Below are 26,505 nucleotides of genomic sequence, written 5' to 3'. Positions count from 1 at the left end.
GTGAGCCGAGATCATGCCACTGCAATCCAGCCTGGGCAACAAGAGTGAAACTCTGTCTCAAAAAAAAAAAAAAAAAAAAGTTTATTTTGCCAAGGTTGAGGGCATATGCTGTGACACAGCCTCAGGAGGTTCTGCCTATGTGCCCAAGGTTGTAGGGACAAAGCTTGGTTTTATACATTTTAGGGAGACATGAGACATCAATCCCTATGTATAAGATGTATATTGGTTCAGTCTGGAAAGGTGGGACAACTCAAGGTGAAGGCAGAACAACTTGAAATAGAGAGAGGGATTCCAGGTCATAGGTAGATAAGAAACAAATGGTTGCATTCTTTTGAGTTTCTGATTAGCCTCTCCACATGAGGCAATCAGATATGCATTTATCACAGCTATCAGAGGGATGACTTTGTATAGAATGGGAGGCAGATTTGCCCTAAGCAGCTCCCAGCTTGACTTTTCCCTTCAGCTTAGTGATTCTGGGGCCCCAAGATTTATTTTTCTTTCACACTGTCTAGAGAAGATATTTATTTTAAGAAATTGAATATTTATTTTAACGAATTGGCAGTGGAGCTGGCAAGTTCAAAATCTACACAGTAGGTCACCAGGCTGGATACTGAGGTAAGAGATGATATTGTAATCTTACCAGGTGGAAACTCAAGCATATTTTTTATGTTGCAGTCTTGGAGATACTTCCTTCTGAGTATCGACTGCATTCCTCTTCCCCAGTTTCCATTGATTTACTACAGATCTTTGGTGATCTTTGCCTTGTAGATGTCTGCCTTCATCTTTATGTGATATTCTCACCATGTCCATGCCTCTATCCAAATTTTCCCTCCTTGTAAGGACACCAGTCATGTTATATTACATCTCATCCTAGTGAACTCATCTTAACTGATTACATCTGCAACAACCCTATTTCCAAAAAAGGTGGCATTCTTCAGTCCAGAGGTTTAGGAGTTCAACATATGAATTTTGTGGATCCACAATTCAACCCAAAACATGCTTATAATAGAAAGAGTTCAATAAATGAACAATATTATTTTCAGATATGAGCAGATACTTGAAGATTGAACTTAGAACCCTTTAAGAAAAGAACATGCAAATGATGTAAGAACATAAGGTAATTTGAGGAAAGGATACTTATTTGCCCTCTTAATTCTATGACATAAATAATGAAATAGACAAGATACAGTGTTTGCTGAGGGAACACAGACTTACAAATAAGAAGTTGTATTGGCTCTGGAAGCAGTTACTGATAAATTGAAGGAAGCAGAAATTCTAACAAGGGAAAATACGTATAGATTTGGAAAATATTTTTGCCCTTTCTCAGTCCATGAGTTCAAAGTTATACAAATTCACTCCAGATGATAATTCAATTTTGAGAGTTCTCAGGAGCATATAATGAAGAATATTGATTTGATTGAAAAGCTCATGAATAGAAGGAATGGATTTTCTCACGCAAAGAAAAAGCACCTAAGAGAAGGAGATGGGAGCAACACAAAGTTTTTGAAAGGATTGTACATCTTGTAAAAGAATTACAGTGTTATGTTACTAAATAATTATGGTAATTTCCAGCAGGAATTACACCTTTTCCATGAGCTAAATAAATAAATAAATAAAATGCCAAATGATCATATTCAGTCATATGAAATTTTATTCAAAATTATATCTTTTCTTTTTCAATTTCATATTTGGATTTTGGCAGTAGTCTATATCCAGTTCTAAAGTGTGAGAACTTAGAAGAACAATGGTTTTATTCTTCTCTTCTTATTTGGAAGTCTCATGCTTTGGTCAATCCTACATTTACAAATGAGCTTTTCCATTCCTTTACATTTGAACTGAATTCAAGTCCTTATTACCATTCAAATATATAGAAAGATGCAATCATTACTGTTCTTCTCACCTTCAGTTTACTATTCCCACTTCCAATCCATTTTTTATTGCCCACAGGTTAATCTCATAGTTTAATTGTGTATCCTTCCTTCTGCATACAGAAAGATGAAACAACTTTTCATTACTCATTCGTTCCCCAAATCATAATCTGTCATTTCTTCTCTGTGCTAGATTACTAAAGGGCTACAAGGCTTCATCCTCCTTATCTTCACACCTTTTGTAATGTGATTTTTTAGCTCTTTTTCTCAAGATGTAAATACTGTTTCTCCACCTAGGGATTTGCTTTGTTAGGTAGAACGCTCTAAAAGTGACAGTTTGTCAATTCCAAATCCAGCCCTCAAGAGAGACTTTGCATGCTTTTGATCTTTCTGTATCCTGACATCATCATATGAATAAACTTATTAGATGATGAGTCATTTCCATTGACCCAGTTGACAGCTGACCTCACATTAAACATATGAGTGAGGCTATCCTAGACCAGGGAGTCCCTACCAACTTATCAGCTGACCACACTTGCATATGTGAGCCCAGCCAAGGTCAGGCAAGCTCAGCCCAGATGAGCAAAACCACCTAGAACAGTAGGACCACCTAGATGAGACAGACTCATATACAGTAATAGAATCTTGTGGTTTAAACCACTAAGTTTTAGGGTGATTTCTTTATGCATCAGTAAGTAAATGATACACAGCCCTTCAGAATCTGGACACAGTATAAGACCTTAATATACCCTAACATTTGGAATGTTTTTTGCATCTCAGTCACACCTGTTGAAATGGATTCTTCAAGGACAACTGGCAAATCTACTTAGTTACCGGAGCTGCTATCTAACTACTGGAATTCCTATTAGATTCTAATTGATACTGGATGCTGTTTTTCATTAAGTATTGCAAGGTAGTTTTCATACCTCTTTTATAATCCAGTGTTTCTTTACTTTGAATCTTTTTTGCCTGAGGTAACCTAAATCTATTTCAAAGAAGTTAATATAATAATTGTGTAGATTTATTAAGATTAGTGAATAGCACCGGTCCTAAAGGACTGACCAGTAACTATGTGGAATGTGTAAGGAATGGTTTTAGGTAAAAGAAAGGAGCCTTTTACTCTTTTATGCATGTACCTAAAAAAAATGCTAGACTTTTTAGGAAAATAAAGATTGTACCCAAATCAGATGATTCAAGAAATAGGATTTAGTAAAATCAAAAGTATACTCACCAAGAGGTTTTTCTTCTAATATGACTTATGTTCACACATGTTGAAAATAGAAGGATTCGCCAGGCGCAGGGGCTCACAGCTGTAATCCCAGCACTTTGGGAGGCCGAGGCAGGTGGATCACAAGGTCAGGAGATCGAGACCATCCTGGCAAACACGGTGAAACCCAGTCTCTACTAAGAAAAAAATACAAAAAATTAGCCGAGCGTGGTGGCAGGCGCCTATAGTCCCAGCTACTTGGGAGGCTGAGGCAGAAGGGAGTGAACCCAGGAGGCGGAGCTTGCAGTGAGCCGAGATGGCGCCACTGCACTCCAGCCTGGGTGACAGAGCGAGACTGTGACTCCATCTCAAAAAAAAAAAAAAAAAAAGAAAATAGGACTCAATGCTGCACAATGTATCAATTATTTGTCAATATGTAACTGTGTTTCTAAAATTTTGATTTTGCCATTATAAACTATTGATTTAAGATTGGCAGATTATATTAGGTCTAAAATAATTTGATTCTCAAACATATACTTATAATAAAGATGCATTCTACAACACAATTTAAAGATTTGAGGAAAAAACAAAATTATATTGAACATGGAACAACATCTGGAAATATATCTGGTATTAAGAACTGGAAATATTTAAAGTATAATGGCATTTTTAAATAAAGTAGTTATATTGCATTTTTAAAGCGTTTTTGATGCTATCACTAAAGTTATATTTTGAGAAGGGGTGTTTATTTTTGATAGACTAGAAATAATCCTTATAGTTATGGAGTTCAATATCTTCATCATAAGTCGATAAGAAAAATAAAGAGCAACTGGTACAAGTCTGAGAATCTGAAAGGGCAGTTATCATATAGACTTTTGGAACCCATACAAAATATGTTCTTAGGTGTAAATGTTTTGAATGCCTTTATGTGTTTATTGCTTCATAAGCATTTTATTATTTACCCTAGAATGATACGAGCTATATCACAATTATTATCGCTTGTTAAGCTTTGCTTCACTCTGCAGAATTTTTGCACTGATGTTTTTTGGTTTGTATTGTATACTAATATGTCATGTGAGATATATTGATTCATGCATTCAACAAATAATTATTGAGCAAAAAATTAAGCAAAATTCTCCACTAGCTCTAGGATTTATAGCCCTCAGAGAGCTTATATTCTAGCATGAAAAAAAAAATAAGAAAACAAAACAATTGAATGTGCAAAAGGGTGAGGAATGTATAAATAAATGGTGAGAAACAAGATAAGGGGAATACGGAATGTTACTTGTCAGGCAAGGAACCGTTAACACCTGACGAAAGTGCTGAAAAGAGCCTGTAGAGATGTTAAGGAAGGATGTTCCATGAAGAACAGACTCATTATAGATAAGAAATCAAAAGAAGGTTGAAATAAGAAATCAGTAGAATATGTCATTAGAGAAGTGAGGATAATGCAAATTTCACTGGACCCTTTAGATCACTGTATGGAATTTCACTTCTATTGTAAGTGGCACGGGAAGCCATTTGATTGTTTGGTTAAGGGGAAACAGAAGCTTACTTATGGTCAGTCATCAGTGCTGTGAGGACAAGGGTGAAAGAATGAAAACATTAAGGAACTATTGTCATAATACAGGTAAGAGTTAATTTCAGCTCAGATGTATGATATAGTAGCCACTGATGTGGTGGGAAGTGGTTGATTCTGGATATCTTCTGAAGATAGAAGTAAGATTTGTTAATGGATTAGATGGAGTTGGTGAACTATAGTCAAGAAAAATGAAGAGGAGAAAGGAACAAAAGTAGCAAAGGAAAGAAGGGCATCGATTGTTAACTGAGTATATTAATTGCAGTTCATTTTAAATGCAAATTTTTCTTATAATTGAAACAATACAAAGGCCACAATTTTGTAGTAAACTCAATTTTAAATTCAAGTATAATATCTTGAGTACTTTTTTCAGGAAACCATTTTAATGATACTTAAATTTCCATGATAAGATGCTGCTAATATTATTTCATGATTTCACTATTTCTGTACCATTATTTTATATTTAACTCTTTTGCTATTATAAATATCCATACTTTCAGTACTTTATGGGTAATTTTTATCCATATTTATAATTATTTCATTAAGATAGATTACCAGGAGTCTTTTTTAAAACCTAAAATGGAACTCTTGAGTTAAAGAGTATGAACATACCTGAAACTAGTAATAAGCATTGCTAGATTGTCTTACAGAAAGTCTCACCTATTCACATCTTATCGTTGTTGTACAGCTTATAAATTACATTGCCCTTGCCAGAATCTATCTATCTATCTATCTATCTATCTATCTATCTATCTATCTATCTATAAAGCACACTGATACCTGAGAAATATTTCCTTTTTATGTATTTAAATGTCTGATTTGAAGTAAGGTTAATTGTTCTTCCATGCGTAATTACAAGATATTTTTAATTTCTGCTTGTGTGTACGTAATTTGCCTTTGCTTGTTTACTGCTCATTATTTCTACTGGAGTTTTATTTTGTAAAAATATTATTTTATGAATTCTTTATATTTTAATATCATTACTTAGATATCATACATACTGCAAAATATTCACTAATCTGTTGTTTAGTGTTTCTACTGTTTTGCACATTCTATTGTATTGTCTTCATCTGTTTTTAATTTAAATTTGCTTATATAGTCAACTTGTCTTCTTTCTATAGCTAATAAAATTTTCCACATTTTATGATTAATATTTTTTTGTTTCATAATAAACCACTTGGAATTTATTCTGTTGCATGGTATAACATGAAAACAATCTTATTTTTTAATATACTTTAACTTCATTTCAAAATTATTTATTGAAAAAGTTTTGATATACCACTTATTTTATTATATATGTAAACATGAAAAACAGACCAGAGTTTGCATTTCAGTTGTGGTCTTGCTAACTGCTTATCTATTCTTAAGCCAACAGCAGAACTAGTTTTAACCAGTATAGTGTTAAAACATAGTTCATATATTACAGAATTAGCTCTCCCATGGAGTTTAAAATTACCTGGAATTCTTCCAGATGAATTTTCACAGTTTTATTTTTCTAGCTAATTTTTTTTCAGATGTCAATATGATTGAGATTGTTATTAAAATTACCTTAAATTTGGCAAAAAATATAGAAATATTAGTGCTATCTTAAATTATTCAAGTTATTTTTATATTCTGCAGTCTAAAGGATTGTGATTTTTATTTCCATAGCACACTGATTTCCTCAGATGGCTATTTGCTGGCTGTCTTTTGGGCGGTACCTGATGCAATTTGGATTTTAAAAAATACATTATACATTCCCAGTTATTGCTGAATATAATATCATTTATTTTATTTTTAAATTCTATTTTGTTTTCCTGGAAAGGGATTGTTGTGAGACTAATCTAAATAGGTCTGAATACATTTATAATGGATAGTGTCTGAGGCAAAATGCGATTTTCAGGTTGCCTGAATTTTCTTCCTCCTGTGGACTTGAAGGTAGAGGAAGCTTTTGGTTTTCAGTAATATTCTTCCTTCTTCAGAGGAACCAATATGAGCAATCCTTTTAATTTATGCAAATCTAAAGGAAGCCCTGTATCTGGGATGGTGGGATGCTTCTGACTGAGAAATTAAGCATTCTATTTAATCATGAACTAGATATTCATTCCAGGCACAGAGACATCTCTGTGAGATTATGAACTATATATTTTTTTCTTTCAGTGGAGGGGGCTATTCTGCTGGAAGCTGAGTTCTTAGAATCCAGAGTCTAGAGAGGGAGATTTTTAAAAAGGAGACTACTGTTCAGGCTAGATCCAAGGAGAAGGGATACTCCCAGGAAGGAAATTAACCAATGGACTCTAGGAGGAGTAAGACCTGATTATCTGGTTTTAGGGTTTCATTTTATTCATTGTAATTCCTTTATGTTATCCTCAGCATTTGATAAAGTTTGTTAAACAATCAGCCTAGTTTTAGCTCTAATTTGGGAAATTAAGAGAATAATTTGAAGCATAATGGAGCAGGAAGAATTGTGGCAGCTTGGGGAACTATTCATGAAAAGGTCAGAATTGTTAAGTGGAGACTCATAAGAAAGATAGTTTTACAGGATATATAAAGGCACTCATGCTGGGGAATGTTCAGGAGTATTTGAATGCTGGAGTAAGCTTTTCTCAAAATAGATGATGGTTTCTCACACTATATTATCTATATATGAACGAAAATGCTTATCCACACAGACTGACTACCACCTCCCATAGATATGCACCCTCAATTCAAAAAGAAATATTACCTTTACCATAGATCCAGTTTTTTTTAAAGCTGTCTTTGTAAATCTAATAATTCTCAATTGACTCTTTAGAAATTCTAGATATATAACTGTGATGTTAGACAATTATAATTTAACACTTTGCTTTTTAAAAGTTTTATTTCTTATATCTGTTTCATTTATTCGTGTGTTAGCCAGAACATTTAGAGTCATATAAAATAACAACAGCAATTACAGACATCTTCACTTTCTTCCTGGTTTTCATGAGTATATCTTTAGTGAATTACCGTGTTTCATGTTGGCTTTTGGCTTGAGTTCCATATTTTATATAATTTTATGAAAATACTCTTACATTCCTGTTTTCTTAAATTAGTTAATATTATTAAAGGATTCCACTGCACATTAAAAAATGAGCTTCAGGATCTCCTTAGGTGATATTTTCTAATTTTCTTATTGACACATATTAAGAGATTTTTAATTAATAAACTATCACTGAATTCCCAAGGTAAATCCTACTTAATTTTAGTGGATTGTAATTGTCATATATATTTTTTGTTTTTGGTTTCAAGTAACAGAGACTCAATTGCAAGATGCTATCAAGAAAAAGCAGGTGGGGAGTGAATGCCACATAGTGAATTCTAAGGGTAGACACACTTGTACCTCATAACTGAATTCAGGAGCTTAGATTCATGCAGGCATTATTGCAATTTCCATTACTGGATTATAATGCTCTATGTGTATTGACTTAATTATTTTGCAGTGTTCTTTCATAAGAGGAGAAAGATGGCTAGTAACAATTCGAAGTCTACAAAGCTTTTTAAATCTTGCAATTCACAAAGAAAGAGTGTATCTCTTTTTTATTGTATTAAATATGAGAAAATATTATGTTTAACACTAGTTGGGTGAAATATTTCACCTTTATTGAATCGACATATCCAAGAAAAATGCAGTAGTCTGATAGAACATATTTGGTCATTGTCCATTCTTATGACAAAACAGTAGGGGATGATGACTGGATAGCTTCAAAGATAACATAACAATAAACATTTTTAAATTAAACAAAGCAAGATACTGTAACCAGAAGTGACGGTAATGGATACAGTGCAGGTATAATTCAGTTCTTCTTGTGGCAAGATTCATATATATACACACACACACACACACACATACATATAAAATATATAAGTATATATTATAATGTATATATATAGTAATGCTGATTTTTTTTGGTTGTATGTAAACTCTGTATAAAGATTAACAAAACTAAAGAAACATTTCTGTATCTTTTTTCATATTTTATTCATTTTCCATAACACATTACAGCATAATAATTATGCTCTCAAGAGTGAAAGAACTCACCTGAAGAATCCTCTTTCTTCATGGTCTTCTGTAGAAGTAATTCCTTCCAAGATTATTAGCCTCTTATTTTTAGAGTCTATTCTAGTTATTTCTATTTTCCAGAAAAGCATTCACTGCATTTAAAAGTTCAATCACACACAAGGATTATAATGAAAGTTTAAAAAATCTTTGAGTTTGAATTTACTCAGAATCAGCTCAAGTAGAAAAATAAAAACACAATTTAAATAATTACAATCTTTTTAAAATTTACTTCTTTTAATTTTTTAAAATTTACTTTATCCGTGTTTCTTTTCCTTCAAAGGATACTTCTAGAGATTATTAGTTAATTTTACTTTGAATCTTTTTTCTATTTATTTTCCATATTTTTGTTTATTATTAATTTTTTGAAGTTACCCTTATTTTTTCTTAAATTTATTGGCTAGATTGTGTCATTTTTTCTTTATGATTAATAAAGTCTTTAATTTTAAGACATGAATTCATTTCTGAATTCATCTTTGGCTTAACCTTTTAAACATATTTGATTTTACCCTTTGACCTACTTTTGTAAATGTTCTGGAGTCAGATTTTACATTTGAAAATTTGTTACTAATTTCTTATTCTATGTAACATAGTGTCAATACCACAGTGTCTGCTACTTGAACTGAGTCTACAACATGCTAGCATTTTATACTCATTACTTTTTTATGACCTAATATAACTCCATGTTTTTAAAATGTTCAGTAAATTCTGAAAAGAAAGTAAAATTATTTCATTTGTAATGAAGTGGTTTTACTATATGTCCACTATTTTGTATTAAGTGTGTTTTCTCTATTTGGATCTTTATTTGGATCACCTTATGTGTCATAGACTGTGGGGTGTTTGCTAAAAATCTCTCAATGAACATATATTTCTTTAGATTTTTCTTTTTAAGGCAAAATCTTTTTTTTTAGATTTATGTTGCAACTACATTATTTGACACCAAAATATCACATTATTGTAGGTTAGAGTTAATATAAATGTACTTTCATCATTTAAGATTATATCTCACATTAATTCTACTTTTAGGATGTTATGGGTTGAATTGTGCTCCCCCAAAATGCACATGATGAAGTCCAACCCCTAGTACCTCAGAATGTTACTGTATCTGGGTATAGGGTCATTGCTATGTAATTAGTTAATAGGATCATACTGGAATAGGGTGGCCCCAAATCCAACGTGACTAGTGTCTTTATAATGGAATATTTGGACACAGATACCCGTGCACAGGGAGAATGTCATGGAAAGGGACACAGGAGACTAGAGCTATCCACAAGCCAAACAGTGTCTGAAGCTACCAGAAGCTAGGAGCAACGCCTAGAAGACACTCTTTCCTAATGCCTTCCAGTGGAATATAATCCTGCTGATATTTTGATTTTGGACTTCTGGCCTCCAACATAATGAATTTCTATTGTTCTAAATTACCTAGTGTGTGGTACTTTGTTACGGCAGCCCTAGAAAGCTAATACATAGGATGATAGTTTTGGTGTTATTGAATTATTTCTCTTCTGTTGTATTTTTCACTTCTTCAATCAATTATATTGTAGATTCTCATTTGCAACCTTAGTATATATGGTACGGACTTCAGTTTTTCTTTCAAAAGTATCATATAACTGGAAGTTTCCTCTGCTATAAACTAAAGAAATTTAAAGCATTTATGCTTATTCTTTTCAAATTAGATGTTTGTATTTAAACCTTGTATCTTTATACTGTGATGCTATTTGCTTATTTTTGCCTCATTGTCTAGTTAATGTACAGTTTACATGTATCTTTTAAATGGATTTGATATGTATATAAAATGTTTCCCTGAAGCTTATAAAATATGTACTTCAACAAAACTTCTCTAATTATGAAAAGTAAAAGCAAAGAATAAGTTTGATCTTCTGTATTTATCAGAAGAAACTGTTTACATTGTTTTTCCTAATATACATTCTTAATAACATTTCCTTTCTTCTTAGCATGTGTTGACATATTCAAAAAATATAGCCTAAGATTATTATTATACTCATACTGTTCTACTTCAGTTATATTCTATTTTTAAATTGCTTTTCTATTTGCCTTCAACTATAACTACCAATTACATCAATTATTCCTAACTTATTATAAAATATGTATTCTTACAAACATTTCCTAATCTTTCTGTAATAAGAATTTGACAAATTCTTATTACATTAGACTAGTAATCTCTAAATTAGACTTCTCTCATTAGACTAGTAATCTCTAAATAATATTTTAAGGAAATATATTTTTTGAGCTCTTGCATAGTTCAGAATGTAATTATGTTAGAATTGTACAAAAACAATAATTTTACTAAGTCATGATGGTGGTTATGATGGTTCCAAATGAATTTCTCTTTCAAAAGTAAATGACTTTATATTATTAGGTTGGTGGAAAAGTTATTGCGATTTTGCCATTAAAATAATAATAGAATAGAAAAGTAAGAATAGAGAAACAGAATTTGCCAACCTAATCATAGAATCCTGGCTTAATGAGAAGGGAATAGACATGTCAGATGATTCACTTTTCTTGTAAATATTAATTGAGTTCTGACTATGTGCTAGGATGAAGGTACAGCAGTTAAAAAGAAAAAAAAAAAAGAAGTGACCTTTTGATAATAAGTGATAGAGAAAAAAAAAAATAACATGAAATAGGATAGCTGTGGAAGAGGTTGTACTTTTAAATAGGCAGGCCAGGAAAGAAAAAAAAATCTATTCAAAGATTTTTGCTACTTGTTTACAGCCTTTACTGCTGTTCTGATTTAACTTGTTGTATGCTTAGTTTCTCCATAATGTTTTTCTAGTAAACCCTCTATAATTGCAGTTAGTATAGCTGCCTCTCACTTACTTGCCCACTTATTCTTTGGACAATGTAACTGTTTCCTCTGAATCTTATTTGGAATGCCTCAACTGGTTTGTTTCTTAATATCACAAATCATGGCTCTTTCACTAATTTATAAGAGAAATAAAGAGGAAATGCCTATAACAGTCAGATACTATATTATCTACTTGGTATGGGCTATATTACTTCTACAATATTTGGAATATAGTAGGCATTTTCCTTTGTGAGTTTATCTTCTTTCTTCTTTTGACTTAGAATATTTTTCTTTTTTCTCACACTTATACAATACGGTACAACGTATCTTGAAATAGCCTTTTATGATATTTTTTCATAATATATTACCTTTATACACTACCTTTATTGTTAGAATATTTATTTGCATATTTTAACTCTTCACATGAAAACTTAGGAATATGATTTCAGTATTTCCCACTGAATTGCAGTTTCAGCCTGACTCAGGAGCAAGCAAGAATGTCCCAACCAGACAGGTATACAATTGTGAAAAAAAAAAGTCTAACTCCCAACATTGCAGAGCCTGTGAGACTTCTAGGTTATTATTGGCTTTAATTCTCACTCCCATAAGCTGCAATATTCTTTGCTACTGGTGAAGCAGCACTCCACAGAGTGTGAAATCCTTCCCTGCTTTTGAAAATACCCAAGAAATGAACTGAATCACTTCCAATCTACTGTGACAACTGAACACCCACTGATAAGTATAAGCAAGGGGAAAATTTATCATCACCAATAGAAAATAGGCTTTTTTGAAAGTGGGATTTGAGACATCTAGCCGGCTGCTTAGTACCAGCAGTGATCAGCAAAACCAAATCCACTTTCATTTTAAACTCACAGGCATTTTATTTTCCCTGATTGGTACTCAAGTCAATAAAAAAGCACAGTCTTTTTTTATGTTCCTACTTTATGTATTGCTATAAAATTTAAACACTAAAATATCAATATAAATAGTTCCTGGGGTTATAACCATTAATTTCCAGTCCTACTTCCCTCCACAATGTCTTTTTTTTTTTTTTTTTTTTTTTTTTACCATCAGATGCTTCAAGTACAAATCAGACCTGAGGATTTTGAATAGGCTCCATTTAGTTTCTCTTCTGGAGGCCCAACCCACACAATCCCAATTTCTTTGCCTCTTAAGGTAAGGCTTATAAAATCATATAAGCAAAGAAACATATGCTATTCAGACTGAAATCAGTTCACAGTGATTCACTTCTCAATATTACCTCAGGTTTCAGTGTGCGCCCATGCTAAGAACACAGTGAACTCCCTGCTAGCTCCATCCTCTGATTTTCAGATCTAGCAGGGGGAAAACCAATAAAAGAAAAACTGTAGAAGGGAGGGAAGTGACTATATGCAAGAGTTTTGATATATTTACTGGATCTCCTCATTCTTTTAGTTATCTAAATAATATGACAAAATTTTATTATAAACTAAAAGGAAGAAAAATGTAAGAGTTTTTAAGAGTAGTAAATTCATTTTTGAAATGTGTTATATATAAACCTCTTCTATTTCTTAAAACCATAATTCTATAGCCTAATAATTATCAGTGACATAAGACATTAGATTTTCTCATTTATATTAATTTTTATGGAAAGTTTAGAAATCTTTCCCTTACATGTTGCTTTCATTTCTAAGTCCAAGAGGTATGATTCATGTATTACTATATTAAAAATTCTGCAATTGTCTGCAATATAGCAAGTACCCAGTGATATGGCAAAAAGGTATGAACACAAAACTGCCATTTACTGATGTTCAATGTTACATTTTTTGTGTGTGCCTTCGATTTTTAAATATTGTAGTTCTTGAAATTACAGGTATGAAAACCACAAGGTAAATCAAATCAGAGAAAAACAATACATGTGTAATCAGTTTCTTTGGGTTTGGCTGTCTTACTTCTACTGATGTTGGAAATGGAAAAACCCGTAGTGGTTTTGTAAATGGTAGAGGAGTCTCGATCTTTGGAAACAGGAAACTGTAGAGCTTTATTCTTTCCAAAAAAGATAGATAGATGATAGATGATAGATAGATGATCGATAGATAGGTAATAGATAGATAGATGATAGATAGGTAACAGATCGATAGATAAAGATAGATGATAGATAGGTAATAGATAACAGATAGATGATAGATAGATAGATAGATAGATAGATAGATAGATAGATAGATAGATAGATAGATAGATTTCCCTCTTCTGAAGTTCGTTCATGGCCTTTACCATAGGGAATATCAGAAATCAGAATACAGCAAACCTTACACATTTGAATTACGTGGTTATTCATAAAGATCATAATTTTAATCATCATAATTTTGATGTTCCATACAATTCTCTATTTCCTGTTCCCATCTCTATAATTTTAGAAACTATTGTTCTAGCATAGTATTTAGTTTGGTACAGCACTGCATGTGAATACAGAGAGTATACGCATTTCTGGGGGAAAATAGAAGCATGAGGAAAAGAGAAATAAAAACATAGTTAAATGACATCAAAGGGAACAATTTTGCTCAAAATAAGGACACCAAGTGAGTATATAGAGTATTTTCATAATTTAAACTGAACTTCTATTTCCTAAAATGATAATTTGACCATATATTAGGTCAAGATTTGCAATTCAATATCACAAACACTTCAGAATCAGTAATCCTTTTACCAGCATTCTGAGCTGTGTTCAAACAATGGTAGATACTGTTGCATACCATGTAAAACAAAACACGCAAATATTCTCTGTGTTATGGCACTTTTAGGTAACCTGGAGACTTGACATTTGTGCTGTTATTTTCAGAACCAGAGCCAATTTCTTTCAAACCATATTTTTTAAGCTGGAAAGTATTAGCCAGGAGTAGTCGAAATGACAAGGCACTAAGACTATGAAGAGAATGAACATCCGGCAAAGAAGTTTAAAGGAATATGACTGCAATAAAAACTGGTAAAAACTGCCCAGTGATTTAGATGGTGAACTATCTTTAAGTTTTAAATACTTTGAGAGAGAGTATGTGAATTGCTATTCCAATTCTGTGGTATTTTTCGAAAGAAAAAGGAAGATGACTAGATTGCATTTGCTCTTAAAATACTTTCAAATTTGGTCTGGGTGAAATAGACATGGCATGAAAATGTCATCTGAGCCTTAGAAGATTTAGGGCATGCTACTTTGAGATTTAGCTGATGGCTAAATCTTAGGTATCAGTAGCCTAAGCAGTTCATTCCACTCTCTGATTTCATCTTCAAGGATAATTTTTTTAGACATGACTTACAGGAAGAAGAATTAAGAACCCTTCTTCTCCCAATAACCATGCTCTTAAATACCTATTTAAACAGAAATGCTTAAAGTAGGATCTTTAGCAGAAGAAATTTTTAGGGAATCAGTTCAAAAGTACAACTCAAATCCAAATCCAAAATGCATGATTTTCTATAGTTCATTTATTCAGTAGACCTTTGCTGTCACTGTTTGCTTCAGTAAAACAACTGGCACTTTCAAATAAAGATACCATTTTGATATTGTAACCATATTTGCAGCTATAACAAGAAAAACTCTGTACTTATGATTACTGATTTACAGCAAAGAAGATAATTAGAAAATACTAATTAACACTGCATGGGATGTTTGACAAAAAATTGTTATTTCTTATGCATCTCATAATTTTTGGGTCCCTCAAGAGCAAACAGAAACTTAAGATTAAGAAAATAATGAGTATTGAAGGAGAGTAGTCCATGGATATAAATACTATGCTCATATCCTGTCACCTAGGCTTGTGTGGACATGGAAAGTAGATAGAACAAAATGCAGTCATGTTTCAAAATAGCATCTGTAGAGCACAAATTTAAAGATTCCAAGCTGTTAGAAGTATTATGTGGAGCTGACACTAAAAAATTGCAGTTTGACGTTTGAGATAAGAAAAAAAAGTGTTGAAACTAAAACAAGTGATGATGAGCTTATTTTCATATGTTTGTTGGCCTCATAAATGTCTTCTTTTGAGAAGAGTCTGTTCATATCCTTCGCCCACTTTTTGATGTTTTGTTTTTTTTTTTTTATTGTAAACTTGTTTAAGTTCCTTCTAGATTCTGGATATAAGCCCTTTGTCAGATGGATAGATTGCAAAATTTTTCTCCCATTCTATGGGTTGCCTGTTCACTCTGACGATAGTTTCTTTTGCTGTGCAAAAGCTCTTTAGTTTAATTAGATCCCATTTGTCAATTTTGGCTTTTGTTGCCATTGCTTTTGGTGTTTTAGTCATGAAGTTTTTGCCCATGCCTATGTCCTGAATGGTATTGCCTAGGTTTACTTCTAGGGTTTGTATGGTTTTAGGTCTTACGTTTAAATCTTTAATCCACCTTGAGTTAATTTTTGTATAACGTGTAAGGAAGGGGTCCAGTTTTCGTTTTCTGCATGTGGCTAGCCAGTTTTCCCAACACCATTTATTAAATAGGGAATGATTTCTCCATTGCTTGTTTTTGTCAGGTTTGTCAAAGATCAGATTGTCGCAGATGTGTGGTGTTAAAGCTCATCATCACTGGTCATTAGAGAAATGCAAATCCAAATCACAACGAGATACCATCTTATGCCAGTTAGAAGAGCAATCATTAAAAGTCAGGAAACAACAGGTGCTGGAGAGGTTGTGGAGAAATAGGAATGCTTTTACATTGTTGATGGGAGTGTAAATTAATTCAACCATTGTGGAAGACAGTGGGGTGATTCCTTAAGGATCTAGAACCAGAAATATCATTTGACTCAGCAATTTCATTACTGGGTATATACCCAAAGGATTATAAATCATTCTACTATAAAGACACATGCAGACATATGTTTATTGCAACACTATTCACAATAGCAAAGACTTGGAACCAACCATAATGCCCATCAATGATAGACTCGATAAAGAAAATGTGGCACTTATATACCATGGAATACTATGCAGCCATGAAAAAGGATGAGTTCGTGTCCTTTGCAGGGACATAGATGAAGCTGGAAACCATCATTCTCAGCAAAGTAACATAGGAACAGAAAACCAAACACCGCATGGTCTCACTCATAAGTGGGAGTTGAACAATGAGCACTCATGGACACAGGGAGGGGAACATCACACACTGGGGCCTGTTGGAGGGTGGGTGCTAGGGGAGGGATAGCATTAGGAGAAATACCTAATGTAGATGAAGGGTTGATGGGTACATCAAACCACCATGACACGTGTATACCTATGTATACCTGCACTTGTATCCCAGAACTTAAAGTATAATTTTAAAAAAGTAATTAAATTAAATTAATTAAATGAAAAGTATAATTTAAAAAAGAAACTAGAACAAGTTAAAATTCTAGTCACTTCCATAAAACTCTTATAATCGACATAGTGCTGAAGCTATTCACACCTGCCTATGAATTCCCGGAGAGCAGAGATCATATCTTGACTTTATTTTTATCACAAATATCCCCAGAATAGCGTTTGCACACATATAAAATTCTCAATAATTTTTCAATGAATTAATATCTTTCCTATTGTTCTTTTCATATGAAAGTGAGTATATTTGGAAAACAAAATTTATTCCATACCTCAATAAATAAATGTCTTCTAACAATATTTAAAAATGAAAATAAACCATAAGACTTACTCAACTAAGGAGATAACTGTTTCAGCTCTGAAAATTAAGCATTAAAAATTAAAATAAGAAATATTTAATTTTTGAAGAAATTTTGAAAGTATATTTTGTTTTCTGCTCATCTTTTCTGCTATTATTATTTTAAACGTGCAGATATTAATTGTACCTTTGACATAGTAACATAACATATACATTTCCCATGTCATTAGATAGCCTTCATAACTATTTAGATATCCTTCATAACTATTCTAATAGTGACAATATAATCTACCAAAGTACCAAAAGTAATTTAATAGTTTTGTTTCTTTTTGATCTTGAGTTTTATTTTTCCAATACTAAATATTTATGAAAAGCATTTCAGTAAATATTGTACTAAAAGTGAGAAATATTATTTTATTTCTTGAATTATTAAAAATAATACTCATTATTTGTATAAGCAACAGTTGGCGGGGTAACACTGAGGGCCCAAAAAGACAGAAATCATGGCCAATACAGCAGAGTAGTTATATATATTTTTATCTGGATGTTTGCATTGCTGGAATTTTACCTGTATTAAAAGGGGTATGGAATAATGTCCAGAAAAGAAACACCCCTTCAGCTAACATGGTAGCTGTGTATGCAATAAAGCTAAAAAATCTACCTGCATACCTCTTTCACACTCCAGTATTTAAAGTGAGGTAGCAAGCTAGAAAACAATTCGTGAATGATAAGACTCTTCCCAGTTAAAATTCATGTTATGTTCTCCCTTATAAATGGGAGCTAAATGATGAGAACACATGGACACATTGAAGAGAACCATACACACTGAGGCTTATCAGAGGCTGAAGGTTGGGAGGAGGGAGAGAGGACCAGGCAAAATAACTAATGGGTAGTAGGCTTAAAACCTGGGTGATGAAATAATCTGTACAACAAACTCCCATGATACAAGTTTATCTGTGTAACAAACCTGCACATGTACCCTGAACTTAAAATATGTTAAAAAAAGAGTACTAAGAAAAAAAATCATGCTAAAAATTTACCCATTCATTTAACACGTTTTTGTAGGAAACAATAGTATATTTCATTGTGGAATAGAGTCAAATTTCCAGAGTTCAAATCACGTTTCTTCCACTGATTAGCTGGGATTTCTTCCCAAATTAATGGGACTTGGGGCAAGTTATTTAACTGCTCTGAGCCTATTGTTTCTATTCCAAAATGTGGAATAATAAATAAAAAATAAACATAGGATTGTTGTATATGTAAAATACGCTAATAATTTGTACAACTTGTGTTTTGTGTACAATAATGTACATAGCTATATACATATATGTAAGTATTTTATATGGAATATAAAATTTAGAAAGATAGTGTTTAAAAGTGTGGATTGTGGAGTCAGACTAGCTAGGTTTGAATTTAGTACTGTGACTTAGCTGAATGGCTTTGAACATGTTATTTAACTCTTCTGTGACTTTATCTGTAAATGAGATAATAATGATGATTCGTGTGTTGTTATACAGATTAAATAAGTTAATCTTTTTAGTGTCTAGAATGTCCATTACATAAAATCTTTATCTCTATTTGTTAAATTAATGTTTGCTATTACTACTTAACTAACAGCAGAATGCTGTCATAAGAAAGATAAGAGGAAATATACTGAAATGATGAATCTCTGTATCAGCAACCCCTCTTTTTTCAGGAACTCCAGAATCTTCATAATTAGAAAAATGGTAACTATATATGTAATAAATAAGCATTGGCTTTTCTTTTTTCTAAATCTGTGACTTGAAATGTTGCCATAGCTAAAGATTACATACTTCAATCATGTAAGAAAATTACCCAACATTTTAGAACAGAAACTACAAGGTAAGTTCTGAAGGATCAAATGTAATTACTAAGTTGAATTTGGACAGCAATTTTGGGGAAAGCAAGATATCACTATCACTATGAGAGGCAGAATAGGAAAATTCCTAATTCAGTGGTAGAAATGGAACTTAAACAAAATTACTAAACAGGAAAGCCAGGAAATAAAAGGAACACATGACAAGGTACAAAGGAGGAAAACGTACAAAGTGAACCCTAAAAATTGAATACAAATGAGTTTTTCTTAGAAAACTTAAAAAACATAAAACATGCTGTTACAAAAACAATTTGAGGGTGTATCCTTTTTTTTTTAACCACTACAGACATTTCTCAGGCTTAATCAATTCATAAACATGAAAAAGGTTATACTTTACTGCAGGCAAACAGTTTTCTGTTAATTTAGCCCAGAATTTTTCTACCTTGGCACTATTGACATTTTGGGCTGAATATTTTTTTTGTCTTGGAGAGCTATCCTGTGCATTACAGCAGGGGGTCCCCAACCCCTGGTCAAGGTTAGGAGGCAGACCACACAGAAGGAAGCAAGTGGCATGGTGAGCCAATGAAGCTTTATCTGTATTTCTGCGAGTTTGCTCACCATGACTCGCATTACTGCTGGAGCTCTGCTTCCTGTCACATAAGCGGTGGCATTAGATTCTCATAGGAGTGGGAACCCTATTGTGAACTGTGCATGCAAGGAATCTAGGTTGGGCGCTTCTTATGAGAACCTAATGCCTGATGATAAGTCACTGTCTACCATCACCCCCAGAAAGACGGCCTAGTTGCAGGAAAACAAGCTCAGGGTTCCCACTGATTCTACATTATGGTGAGTTGTATAATTATTTCCTTATAATTATATAATGTAATAGTAATAGAAAGGAAGTGCACAATAAATGTAATGCATTTGAATGATCCTGAGACCATCCTCCCACCCCTAGTCCATGGAAAAGTTGTTTTTCACGAAATCGGCCTCTGGTGCCAAAAGGTTGGGTACCGCTGCATTATAGGTTGTTTAACAGCGTCCCTGGTCTCTATCCTCAAAGCGCCAGTAGAGCCTCCCCATTCATGACAAACAAAAATGTATGTTGACATTGCCAAATGTCCTCAGGAGAGTAGCCAGATTACCCCTGATGGAGAACCACTGCTTTAGGCAAAATAAAGTGAAAGAATCTCAGCTTTGAATGACAGGCAAGCAATTACATAGTTCAGCTCTCCAAGTAACATTAATTTTCTCATTTATACCTTCAACTAGTGTTCATATAGTCCCCTCTTTGAATTCTATCTGGCTACAAGCTCACTTTCTCACAATCAAATTGTATGCTACACATTATGTAGTAGTTCTTTTTTTACATTTACTCCTCTGGAGATGAATTTATTGTAGCTACTTCTGCTTTCTTTCTGCTAAATCTATTTATTACTGGGAAGGAGGGATATAAATTATCCTTTTCCCTAACCAATCATGGTATATCGCAGCTTTGAGCCACTCTAACATTCTATCAGTAGAAGATGCTTGTAAACAAATACTCCAGATTCAGTGTCAACAGGGAAAAATACACTCGAAAGTACGATTGACCTTTCATCTCCCTTGTTTCAGACTCTTTATGGAACCTGAAACCTCATGACCTTCTTTAGAAGCCTTATCACACTGTTCAGTCACATCAAATCAGATGACAAGAAAATATCCACATGATTTCCATTTGCTCTACTACTATATTCTATGTGCGCTATTTTTTCAGAGTCCTTGAAACAAAAGGGGTATATAAATCCCAGAGACCACTCATGATTTCATGATAACTCAAAACCCTCATTTATACTATTCCACAGAAAAGACAGTCCACACATTTAATAGCAGGAATGTCAGAGAGGCATGGATGAATCAAAACAGATTTCTGTCCAATGTGATTGAAAGCCTGCCACAAATGACCAGTAGAGACATTTTGTTCAAACCATCGAATACCAGCGAACTCTCACACATGATTTTTAAAACTAATTTCGGACTCCACATTAAATTCTGTTATTTGAATCTACTATTCTATTCTGTTCAGGTTATTTTGGATTCTGACCATTACCCAATATGAACGTTGTAAAATACACCTCTTTAATGGTCCCAGCTTATTTCAATTTGTTCCGAATGAGGAATACAAAAGAAACACAAATGAAGTGAAGGAGTTTTTGTTAGTTAATATTAGATCATCGCCTCCAATCAGAAAGAAACATATAATCCTTGTTCTTCTAACTCCAAAGAAGAATAAAAACTGGTATGTGTTCTTATTCAGTTTTCCTAAAACCTACTCTCATGCTACTGTCAGCAATGTTGATTCTATTCCTATTTTTACTATTCTTAATATGATATAAGAGTCTTTGACAGTCAGAGTTGTTCATGCTTATCACATTTATTCCTTAACTAATTTTTTTTATCCTAAGTCAGTTTGTAGTGTCACAAAATTTGAATGAATTGTATGCCAGCCTTTTTCACAAAATTGATCAACATATTTTTTATAGAAAAATTACCACACCGTCTGCTTGAATAGCACAAATAATGAATTAACAATTAAATACAGAAATTTATATGCTAAGTATTTTGTAATCCATAATCCTTTAAAACATTCATCTCCTTCCCAAGAAAAAGTGAAGGAATTTGATATGGCTACCATAAGACAAACTGAAAAAAAATTAGTAACATGAATAGAAAATGAGTTTCTGGAGATATAATTTTATTTATTTATTTATTTATTTATTTATTTTTAACAGCTATTTACTTTTATTTAGTTTTATCTTTTAATTTTATTTTTATTTTATTATTATGATGCTTTAAGTTTTAGGGTACATGTGCACAATGTGCAGGTTTGTTACATATGTATACTTGTGCCATGTTGGTGTGCTGCACCCATTAACTCGTCATTTAGCATTAGGTATATCTCCTAATGCTATCCCTCCCCCCTCCCCCCACCCCAAAATTTAAAAGATGAATACAAACTTGCTAATTTGAAAGCTTCTAAGGCCACAAAAAATATTTTAAAATTAAATTACTTTTCTTTGTATTCCCAGTGCCCAGCTTCATATCTATATCTGGAAATGATAAATAAATATTTTTATATAACAAACAAGCAAAATAGTTTTCATCCAAGTAATGTTCATAATATATCCAGTTTTCATTCTAAAATTTTGTACAGTTTTATATTTTAGGAAACAAATCCTTAGGAAAGTATTTAGAAAATATATTTCAGAAAAAAATAAATTTTAATAGGGCCGGGCGCGGTGGCTCACGCTTGTAATCCCAGCACTTTGGGAGGCCGAGGCGGGTGGATGACGAGGTCAGGAGATCGAGACCACGGTGAAACCCCGTCTCTACTAAAAATACAAAAAAATTAGCCGGGCGTGGTGACGGGCGCCTGTAGTCCCAGCTACTCGGAGAGGCTGAGGCAGGAGAATGGCGTGAACCCGGGAGGCGGAGCTTGCAGTGAGCCGAGATTGCGCCACTGCACTCCAGCCTGGGTGACAGAGCGAGACTCCGTCTCAAAAAAAAAAAAAAAAAAAAAAAAATTTAATAGAATAAATTCTTATTTATGAAGTATTGGTTTAATTAAAAATGTATTAATTGATGTCATTAGTATCTGCCAGTGATATCTAAAATTATTAATTCTAATACCTTTATTAAAACAATAGAATAGTATAATTAAATTAACAGTATTTTTTGATATAGAAGACCTAGAGGGTTGTTCTTCAAACACTGATTAAACAACCACGGCAATCTAACAGTGTATTTTGCCAGTTCAGAGAAGTCAAATAGAGCCCCCTTTATTAGCTTACTATGAGCAAGTTTCCATTCTTCCTTTCAAGTTTAAGCTTCCTCTATTAATGTATAACAACCTCTCTAGTTTTGTTCTTTGGAGAAGCACAGAATAAATTCTTATCTATTTGCCAAATCTAGTTTAGGTTTATAAACCAAGGGGAGGATGCATCTTCAAGCTATATGTAATATGTAATTTATGTATATATTTATTATATTAATATATAATATATAATATATAATATATAATATATATATTTATATTTATCACACTCTCTGGAAATGCTGATACAGCACACTTGGCTTTAGAATTCTGGGATGCATATCTGTAAAAAACACTTTGCTTATACTGATCATTAACCTGCACTAGAAACCACCAGTCCATCTATCAACTTTATATCTTAATTGTGAAAATAGTACATCATTCAGGTGAAGTATGATTTGTACTGAAATTAGAAAACAGAGGCTGGGCGTGGTGGCTCACGCCTGTAATCCCAGCACTTTGGGAGGCCAAGGCAGGCGGATCACGAGGTCAGGAGATCAAGACCATCCTGGCTTACACAGTGAAACCCTGTCTCTACTAAAAAATACAAAAACAAACAAAAAAAAACAACAAAAAAAAATTAGCCAGGCATGGTGACGGGCACCTGTAGTCCCAGCTACTTGGGAGGCTGAGGCAGGAGAATGGCATGAACGTGGGAGTCGGAGCTTGCAGTGAGCCGAGATCACGCGCCACTGCACTGCAGCCTGGGTGACAGAACGAGACTCCGTCTCAAAAAAAAAAAAAAAAAAAGAAAAGAAATTAGAAAACAGAAAAGAAAATTGAGTTCCTTCTAAGTATATATAGACCACTTTAAAAAGAGTAGCTAAGACAGAGACTTCAGATGTGAAGACACCTGAAGAAATATAGATTCTTTTTTGTGGTAAGCCTGGTGATGATATCTTGTTTCTGCAGGATGAGAAAAGAATGAAGTGTAATTTTTGATAAAACCAACTCAACTCAAGACATATTGTGAGATAAAACACTTTTCTCCAACAGATGGATTTTGATGGTCTTATTAGAAACTCTGTGGGAAAGACCTTTTGGTGACTAAATCTATAGCTGGTTTCTGATGAAAACTTAGTCAAAAAATAACTCATTATGAAGTTGATAGTGAAAATTCAATGGCCTCCTGGAATTCCACCTTTTTGGAATCTTGCCTGAGCCACTTCACACTAGATTTGCCACAAATATATTACATGAAGAGTTCACATGTACACCACCTGAAATATGAAAGAGTATTTCTTATAACAAGAATGAAAACTTAATAAATGTGATTTCTTCTTTCTTCTCTGACACCAAATAACTTTAACAAAATTAGAAAAATTACCTCATTATGCTTATGTTATTTGCTTTTGTTTAAAATAAAGTCATTTAAAAAGATACATTGATTTATTAAACACATTTTTAAAAGTTCTTTTATATGAGGCATTCTGATAGGTACAAATTGTATATAAGTCAAAAATAGGGATCCTATAGTAGTAGAAATCAAAAATCATATTTATCAATATTTATAATGCAGCATAAAATGTAATATGTGAAAGAGAGAAATGCAAAAAAATACTGCATGATTTCTAAGGGAAAAGATAATTTTCTCTTAGAGGCATCAGGGAAGTTTTTCTTCTTTTCTTGTGCTATCACTAGAAGAATGAATACGATTATTGCATGCAAAGTTGAGTGACGGTGGTGCTTTATGGAGGGGGAACTATATTAGTCAGGTTTATCAAGAACAATAGGATATATTCTTTTATTTGTGGTAAGGCTGGTGATGCAAATTTATTCAGTATTCCTAACCTACTCTTATTTCTATCCACTGCAGCATCATATTCCCGTGTGTGTGTGTAAACAAACTTAGACACTTATTATAAGGAATTGGCTCACATAATTCTGAAAACTGAACAGCACCAAGGTCTGCAGTTAGCAAGCTGGAGACCCATGAGATCTAATGGTATAGGTTCAGAGTCCAGAGTCCTGAGATGCATGAGAACTGATGGTTAAACTTCCAGTCCAAGGACAAGAAGAGGCCAATGTCCCAGCTCAACAATCAAGTAGGCAAAGTTCCCTCTGACCCAGCCTTTTATTTTTTACTTTCATTTTAGGTTCAGGGGACCATATGCAGGTTTGTCATATCAGTAAATTGTGTGTCACAGGGGTTTGATGTACAGATGATTTTGTTACCCCCATAATAAGCACAGTAGCAGTTTTTTGATCCTCACCCTCCTCCCACCCTCCATCTTCAAGTAGGCCCCAGTGTTTGTTTTTCTCTTTTTTTGCATTTATGTATACTCAGAGTTTAGCTCCCACTTATAAATGAGAACATTCAGTATTTGGTTTTCTGTCCTTGCATTAGTTCATTTAGAATAATGGCCTCCATCTCCATCCAGGCTGCTGTAAAGGATATAACCTCACTTGTTTATGGTTGTGTAGTATTCCATGGTATGTGTGTATTATTCTTTTCTTTCTTTCCTTTTCTTCCTTTCTTCCTTCCTTCCTTCCTTCCTTCCTTCCTTCCTCCCTCCCTCCCTCCCTTCCTTTCTTCTTTTTTTTTCAGACAGGGTCTGGCTCTGTCACCCAGGCTAGGGTGCAGTGGTACAATCTCAGCTCACTGCAACCTCTGCCTCCCGGGTTCAAGCCATCCTCCCACCTTAGCCTCCCAAGTAGCTGTGACTACAGGCGTGCAACATCATGTCCAACTAATTTTGGATTTTTTGTGGATACGAGGTTTTGCCATGTTGCCCAGGCTGGTCTCAAACTTATGAGCTCAAGTGATCCACCTGCTTCAGGCTCCCAAAGTGCTGGGATTACGTGCATGAGGCACCACGCCCATCCTTGCATTACATTGCATTTATCTAGTCTCCTAATGATGGGAATTTAGGTTGATTCCATGTCTTTGCTATTGTGAATAGTACAATAATGAACATACACATGCATGTGTGTTTATGGTAGAATGATTTATATTCCTTTGAGTATACACTCAATAATGGAGTTCCTTGGTCAAATAGTAGTTCTGTTTCAAATTCTTTGAGAAATCACCAAACTGCTTTCCATAATGGTACACAGGCTTTTCGGTCTAATCGGGTCTTCAATTGATTGGTTGAGGTCCACCCTGTTAGGAAAGATAATCTGCTTTCCTCAGCCCACTGATTCAATTGTTAATCTCATCCAGAAACACCCTCACAGACATACCCAGAATAATATTTGGTCACCCCTTGGCCCAGACAAGTTGACACATAAATGAACCATCACAGGTACTTGCTGAACAAGAGAGATACACCAGGATAATGTTTTCTTAGGGATATATTGTTTGGATAAGGCTTGAGAGAGACTACAAACATCTCAGAGACCTAGTATATTCAGGCATTCATTCACACATGGCAACATTATCATCTGGCATCAAAAGAGAGTTCAAAATTTTCCAGCAGAAATAAATATAGGTTTAAAAGCATTGAGATGATGATTGTTAATGTGAGTGGTGTTATGTTAATATATAATTAAAAATGGCTCAAATATTTTTAAAATACCTCAGTGGTTTTTAGGTTTGCTTGCTTGTTTACCAGCTTATTCTATTTACACATATAATTTTATCCAGAAACCCCATGTATCAAATAAATAAAAGTATAACTGCTCTGTTTAAAAGGGGGAGGAGAGCATGAAGCCCAGAGCTCCATACAAAGAGTCTCCCACTGGATTTCAG

The 26,505-nt window shown here is 33.5% G+C and overlaps 1 long non-coding RNA gene across 1 annotated transcript in view; it reads right to left on the bottom strand.

The window, feature by feature from the left end:
• LOC129460125 (uncharacterized) overlaps nt 1-3,263 on the bottom strand; it is a 137,358-nt gene extending 134,095 nt beyond the window's left edge. The window contains exon 1 of the long non-coding RNA XR_008650174.1: nt 3,100-3,263. This is a non-coding gene — a long non-coding RNA (uncharacterized lncRNA). The remainder of the gene's footprint in view (nt 1-3,099) is intronic.
• Between the last annotated feature and the right edge of the window lie 23,242 nt (nt 3,264-26,505).

This window comes from Symphalangus syndactylus, chromosome 13 (genome assembly GCF_028878055.3).
Source record: "Symphalangus syndactylus isolate Jambi chromosome 13, NHGRI_mSymSyn1-v2.1_pri, whole genome shotgun sequence".
Lineage (NCBI taxonomy): Eukaryota > Metazoa > Chordata > Mammalia > Primates > Hylobatidae > Symphalangus > Symphalangus syndactylus.
The sequence above is the reverse complement of the archived record's forward strand: the minus strand, read 5'-3'. Positions and strand labels throughout refer to the sequence as shown.